Genomic DNA, 6826 nt, shown 5'->3' on the forward strand with positions numbered 1-6826 from the left:
TCAAGGTCACCTGGTGCCCTGCATGCTCTGTTGTGTGAGGCTAACAGTCCCTCCCCCTGCAGGCGGAGTTAGGTTTCTAAATTTTAGGAATTAAGGTTTTAGATTTGGAAGGAACTTGAGAGACCATATGCTCCACATGTCTCATGATGGAGATTAAGAACGGACACATCCCAAAGGAAGCGATTCTCTGGTCCTAGGTCTCTGCCCCCTTTCACATCAAGGCATTCAACTAAGTGGTCAGCCTCCACTCTGCTTGTGTCTCTAGCCCGTAGCACTTGTGCTTCTGCCCCCATTCGTCCACACTTAGCAGACAGTCTGTACGCGGCCCTTCTGCAGCCCGTGTGTCTCCAGCGGCTCTGCTTCACTGCGGCACTTGGCAGTGCCTGCAGCCCCTCCAGCCATGTCCACGTTCGGCCCCTGGGGAGCTGGCCCTCCAGTGTTCTTCCCATCTTTGCTGTTGCTGCTGTGCTCCTCGGATAGAAACACCTCAGTGAGCTCTGTGTCTACAATCCTGTCCCTTTGCAACACTGTCCTCGATAAACAGACATTGTGCGCTTTCTTGCTCAGAATTACCTTGGAGGACTTTTTTCTCCAGAAGAGCAGCTCTGAGCTCTGGAGTGAGGAAAGCCAGAGCAGCGTCAGCGCACGGTAAATCCATCATGCTCTGCCAGGCCCAGAAATGCCGAGATAAGGATAAATAGGACATGCGCATGGGATCAGTCAGTAGAGGTTGGGATTAGGCTTCAGTGTTGGTCATGTGGAGCGCTTGCCTTCCCTCCACACCAGTTCTGATGCTCTGGGACGGGGCACATCGTGGCAGGTCTCCAGACATTTTGGGTTTCCTTACAGTGTGTTTCCTCACTACCTGACTGCCCATCCTCAGATGTGGGATGCCTCATAGAGCCCAGCAGGGGCTTTGGGGCCTTTGTTGTGTTTTGTTTTGTTTTTTTTTTCTTTCACTGTTCAGCTTCCTTTTGAATGGGGTTGACGATTTCTAATGTGGGGGGCAAGAGGGAAGTGTATCCAGTCCACTTGATGGCAGATGCACTGTGAGTGATTTCTCACCAGCTCCCGGACCCACCGAGCTTGCTCTTTCTGCCGTTGGGTAAATGTAAACTTGGATTCCGCTGCTCTGAGCGATTTCCCAGGTTACTGCTAGGCGGTCAGTTTTAGCTGATCGAGGAGACAGCAGTAGTTGGTACTGGGGAGGTACTTGGGAGGGAGAATGAGGCAGGCGGAGAAGAAGAGGGGGATTCGGGTATGAACAGTAGGACAGGGCAAGAGAGAGGAGGGGGTTAGAGAATGGGAGAAGAAGGGAGAAGAAGGGTACGAATGGGAGAGCCCGAGGAACGTGGTGGAAACATGCATTTGTACCCACACTGACCTAAAATAGCTCCATCCCCTTGCCTGGGCCCTGTGGCCCGGGCCAGGCTGCGTCGGTGGCTTCTACGACCTTCCCGATCCTCACCCCTTGCACCTGGGGCCTGCTGCACAGACAGTTTGTCCTGAAAATTGATGGCGTGCAGGTGCAGGTGCCTGAGAGCTGTAAAGCATGGGGGGCGGTGGGGGTGGTAGGTTTTAACTTTCGGAATTGCACTTCTCTAATTGTCTCTACTAGCCCTCTCTGGACTAGAGAGATTTTGGAGAGAATTGCCACAGAATTTAACCAGTTACAGTTTCATACTGTTCAGAGCAAAGACATGCCTCCTGGACAAAGTAAGACCAGTAAGTGTTGGTTTCGATTTTCAATTTGCTGTTTGCGAATTTCCTGGATGATTTTGGTTTGACCTAGCATTGCCCCCTGATAATTGCTACTCTACAGGATTTTGAAGCTAGCTTTGAATTTTTTTTTTCAGTGTCTCCTGCTTGGGACCCTGCTTCCATTATGTCACACTAGATAGATTTTGTGTAAAGACACAAGCGTAGTTTCCAAACTATGCAAGTAAAATTAATTCTGAATTTCATGTAACTTGACACATTATATGATGTAGTCAGAGTTCATTTATCCAATGCCCTTGACTGGGTTTAAATGCACATTCGTCAGATTTACTCCGTAGCTTAAGAGGCAAATAACTTTTTGTCGTTCAGTAATTGTCTAAACTTCACTTTGATGAAGCCGACTTACTTTCAGCGAAATCATAGGGAGGGCATGCCTCAGTGGCTCAGTCAGTTAAGCCACTGCCTCTGGCTTAGGTCATGATCCCAGGGTCCTGGGATCGAGTCCCACCTTGGGTTCCTTGCTTGGCAGGAAGCCTGCTTCTCTTTCTGCCTGTGCCTCCTTGTGTGCTTGTGCTCTCTCTTGACAAATAAATAAATAAAAACCTTTTAAAAAGAAAGAAAGAAAGAAAGAAAGAAAGCAATCATGGGGAGAAGAGATTCATTGTTATTCTCTAGGAAATGTTGGGATTTTAATCTTACATATATTCTGGTAGAATTAGAGGCTCGCTTTATATATATAACACATATGTATATAAATTATACACATATATTTGAGCTTTTAGAAACTGTTGTGCCTGGACCTTCTTTCCTGGTCTCTCTGTTCTTGCAGCGTATAGCCCACATTACAGCCATGCTGCAGCAGTCCCTGGGAGGCCTGCTGCTAGAAGGGCTTCAGACTTCCAATGTGGACATCATATGGCACTGCCTTCGGACTTACGCTACAATTGACAAGACACGGGATGTAGAGGCGTTAGTCGGTCAAGTACTGGTGAAACCGTACATGGATGAGGTTTGTGCCCCCATGCACCTCATTCCGCAAACAGAGTATCTAATCTGGCTTCGTTTCTTGACTGGGTGCGAGAGAGCTCAGGGCTCTTCCTTGAAGATGCTCCTAGTTCCTGCTCTTCTGGTTGTAAGAAAAGGTTGCTCCCGCTTGGTGCCCCTCAGCATGGCAGGAATCAGGCATGCGCTCTGGTCTCTTCCAGTGATGCCATAGCTCAGGGATCATCTTAATTTAGTAGGGGTGAGGGACTTGCCTAGGAAGAAGGTACGGATCAGAACATTTTCAGGTCAATTTCCATTTCCCTAAGTTATATGTTAATGAAGTTGCCGAAAAGCGTGACCCCACCAAGGCGCCTGTGCCCACTGGAGGAGCTGGAAGACAGCTCTGTGCGCAGGGAAAGTCCGTGAGGGGAGGCGTCTTCGCAGAATTGATGTGACCTAAGTCTTGAAGACCATGGGGGAGTTTGCCAGGCTAGGAAGGTGGGAGGGAGGGAATATTCAAAGATAAAGGGCTTTTAAGGGCGAGTTAGCGGGGTAGTACCTTAAGTCTGGAACTTGGTTACCCAGTGTTCTTGACCTATGAGGATACAGTTAAATACAGGGAGTCAGTGTATCCTGCCTCTGAGCAGCCGGAGTATGGGCTGCACCGTGTGAGGCTGCCAGCAATCAGCAGCTTCCCATTTAGAGAGCATTGGTTTCATCTAGTTCAGGCTGACAGAAGTCATGAAGCCAGTCTCAGCGTTTGAGGGCTTTCTTCCAGTCACCTGCCAGTGCGAGTGTTCTTTCTGTCCGGTAAGTATAAAGCTACCCACCATGACTTCAGGATGAAAGGCTTCCAGTTTTAAAACGGGACAGTATCCCAGTGATAGAAGTGAAATTGAAGGATTAATTTCAGTAATCTTCTCAGCTTCATTAGGACTACTAAAAGTAAATGATCTGTCAGTTCTTTGTATGTATCCTATTATATAGTTCATAGCTCTCTCTGTGGGGGTGAAAAAGATCACATTATTCTTTGTCACTAAATGAAAATATTTTAGTTATTTAATTTATGCCCTTTTCATTGAACTGAATCTAATATGCTAAATTAGGGAAGTACTTTACGTTTCCGTGTCATTAAATGAACTGTGGCCACGTTTGTAATTTAAGTTTGTATGCTTGTCATTCACCTCCTGCAACTCAGCCTCTCCAAAAAAAAAAAATAAAATACTAAAGCAAAATACGATGTGTTTTCTTCCATCACTTTCCATCTCAGCCCTTTCCCTGTTCTGGAGATGGTATAGGATAAGGCCAGGGTGAAGATGGTACAGAGCTGTTGTCTGCAGATACAGTATTTCGCTTTTAAGCTCAGAAGGGAAGCAGATGAGTGTGTGTGATGTTTTAGCTTCAGGCCGTCTCTGTCCCTCAGCCTCTGTGTCCCCCAGGGTTGGAGCAGTATTCCCAAATCCCGGGACCTAGATTTTTGTGCCGTTGTTAATTACCTCCTGTTTAGAAAGCATACTGAGTGGGGAGGAGGAAGGACGAAGTGCATTTTTAAGGTTTACTCGATTCTTTTCTCTGTAGTGTATAGTTCATACTTCTCTTTTAGGTGCTTTAAAAACAAACAAAACACAAACAAACAAACAAATAAATAAATAAATAAATAAAAATAAAACGCTCTTCCTTCTGCTCGGTGATTGTAGTGCAGATTGTTGAGTCTCATCCGGATGGCCTGAAGATCATGTATGCTAATAAGCTCCTGGAGTTCGTTCCTCACCACTGCCGCCTTCTTCGAGAGGTCACAGGAGGAGCCATCTCAAGGTGACGTAAACTGCTGTGTATGCACCTGAGCTCAGTTTAGTGACCACCTGTCACCTCCTCATGTGCCGCTGATCCCTGGCTGTCCTGTCTGACCCAGGAACATGTGCTCTTCCCTATTTGTTACCAGTGCTGTGAGGCAGGTGTCGCTTGCCTGGGTTTACAGGGAAGGGAATGAAGAGTGGGGACGAATCTCAACGGTGACATTTGTGTGACTCCAGAGCCTCTGCTTTTCTCTTGTCTATACTTTCTCCTTAACCAGGTTCAAAATCAAAATTGGTTTCCTTCCATTATTGTGATGTCATCATCGGTCTAGAAATACCAATTCATTTTAATTCAACATGTTTTATACTGATGGCAATTAAAGTCATGTTCGGTTTTCCCTCCCTCTCTTATTTCATTTCCATGGCTTTCCAGTTCTGTTTCATGAATATCCCATTACCTTCCACCATCTCCGTCATCCCAGTCCAGACCTTTGTCACCTTTTTTTGTTCAAGGGTAGCGGGCTCTCCCCACCTGGTCTCCCAGCTCCACCTGTCCCTCTTCATTGCAGCCCTCAGCTGTCCCACCTGCCCAGAGCTCTGCAGCCTTCCTGAGTCGCTCGTGGTTTCTCATCGCCCACAGTCTTCCTGGCGCAACCTGTGACCCTTGGTGCTTGAGTCCTAGTGGTTCTCCACTGTAGAACTTTCTACTGTGGAACTTTCCCCCATACCACTATGGTTCCTGGCCAGACAGGAGCGCTTGACCTTCCCTAACACACCTGGTACAGAAGATCCCTGACTTCACCTTGGTTCAGTTTATGGTTTTTTGACTTTTTATAATAGTGCAGAAGTGATATGCATTTAGTTTGGATCTTTTCCCAGGCTGGCGATCTACAGTAGGGTCCTCTTTTGTAATGCTGGGCAGGGGCAGCGAGCACAGCCCCCAGGCAAACCACGTGATCACGAGGGTCAGCAACCAACACACTTGAACCGTCCTGTTCTGGCTTTCAGTGCAGTGTTCAGTAAGTTACATGAGATACCAGACACTTTATTGTGAAATAGGCTTTTTGTTAGAGGATTTTGCCCAACTGTGCAATACTGTAAGTGTTCTCAACACATTTAAGGTTGGCGGGGCTAAGCTCTGATGTTCAGTCGCTTAGGTGTTTTCCATGCATTTTCAACTAAAGAGATTTCCAGCTGAACACTGGGTTTATTAGAAGCCGAGGCCGTCATAAGCCGAGGAACATCTGTCTGTACTGTGCACCTCTGTGTTTTCCTTCATTGCTTCCTGTCTCCTATCCCTTTGTCTTTCTGTTGATCTGTCACTCCACATGAAGCTCCAGTCAAATACAACTTCTTTTTTTTTTAGGTTATTTATTTATTTACTTATTAGAGAAATCATAAGCAGAGGGGGAGGCAAAGAGTGAAGCAGGCTCCCCACTGAGCAGGGAGCCCAATGTGGGACTCGATCCCAGGACCCTGAGATCATGACCTGAGCCACCCAAGCGCTCCCAGGCTATGGTTATTTCAAGAAAAAGTCCTATTTGTGAATTCTTCATCTAGTGAAGATGAATTAAAATCAGAAAGTCAACTCTGCCACCTTTAAAAACCCCGGAACAGAAAAAAATTCCACGAGCATGTATAACCCTATCCACAATAAATCACTTTCAATCCAGTCCTGAAAACTAATACAGAGTAGGAAGAAAGCATTACAGAAAAATTTTGTTTTTATTAATCAAGCTGGAAAATAATGGACCTTACACGAATGCCCTTTAGGAAGACAGTTCTTATAGTTTTATGTTGATGGAAACTAACATTACATTCGAAATGCATGTTAAAACCATGACTGTAGACTAACTACCACTTTCAGTCGTCAGAAGATGAAAAACGGTCAAGAGTCACCCAAACTGAATCCTGGTTCCTCCTGGAAAATGTGTTCCTAAATATTTTCCCCCTGAACTACTGTGCTCTTTCTGTATCTTACACAGCAGACACTGCGATGCACAAACACATCCAGAAGGCCTTTGAGGGCTGACAGCCTGCTGGAACAAGGAGGAATTCACCCGGGTTTCTGCCTTTCTGCCAGGCCCAGAAAGTTCTGGGTAACCCAGGTGACGTGTCATGAGAATACAAGTGTGCCTCACACCGTACGTATCATCTCCTCAGGGTAGACACCAAAATCCATGTTCGTATATGAAAATCCGAGATGCATACAGAAATCAAGAGGGATTCTGTCATCTTGAAAGAAAACCTGTTGCGCTGCCACATGCCTCGTATCTCCTCGAGTGACTGCAGGAAGTAGCGATTGCAGTCAGAAATCTCAGAAAGAA

General features: G+C 46.3%; 1 protein-coding gene across 3 annotated transcripts in view; it reads left to right on the top strand.

Moving 5' to 3' along the window:
* LOC131835656 (conserved oligomeric Golgi complex subunit 2-like) overlaps positions 1–4361 on the top strand; it is a 36199-nt gene extending 31838 nt beyond the window's left edge. For 2 of the 3 annotated variants that reach the window (XR_009355299.1, XM_059180087.1), the window contains 2 exons: positions 337–1725; positions 2549–4361. The gene's annotated coding sequence lies outside the window, so the exon portion shown is untranslated. The remainder of the gene's footprint in view (positions 1–336; positions 1726–2548) is intronic. The other variant, XM_059180088.1, reaches the window with a different exon arrangement.
* Positions 4362–6826: the final 2465 nt, after the last annotated feature.

This window comes from Mustela lutreola, chromosome 7 (assembly GCF_030435805.1).
Source record: "Mustela lutreola isolate mMusLut2 chromosome 7, mMusLut2.pri, whole genome shotgun sequence".
In the NCBI taxonomy this organism is placed as follows: Eukaryota; Metazoa; Chordata; class Mammalia; order Carnivora; family Mustelidae; genus Mustela; species Mustela lutreola.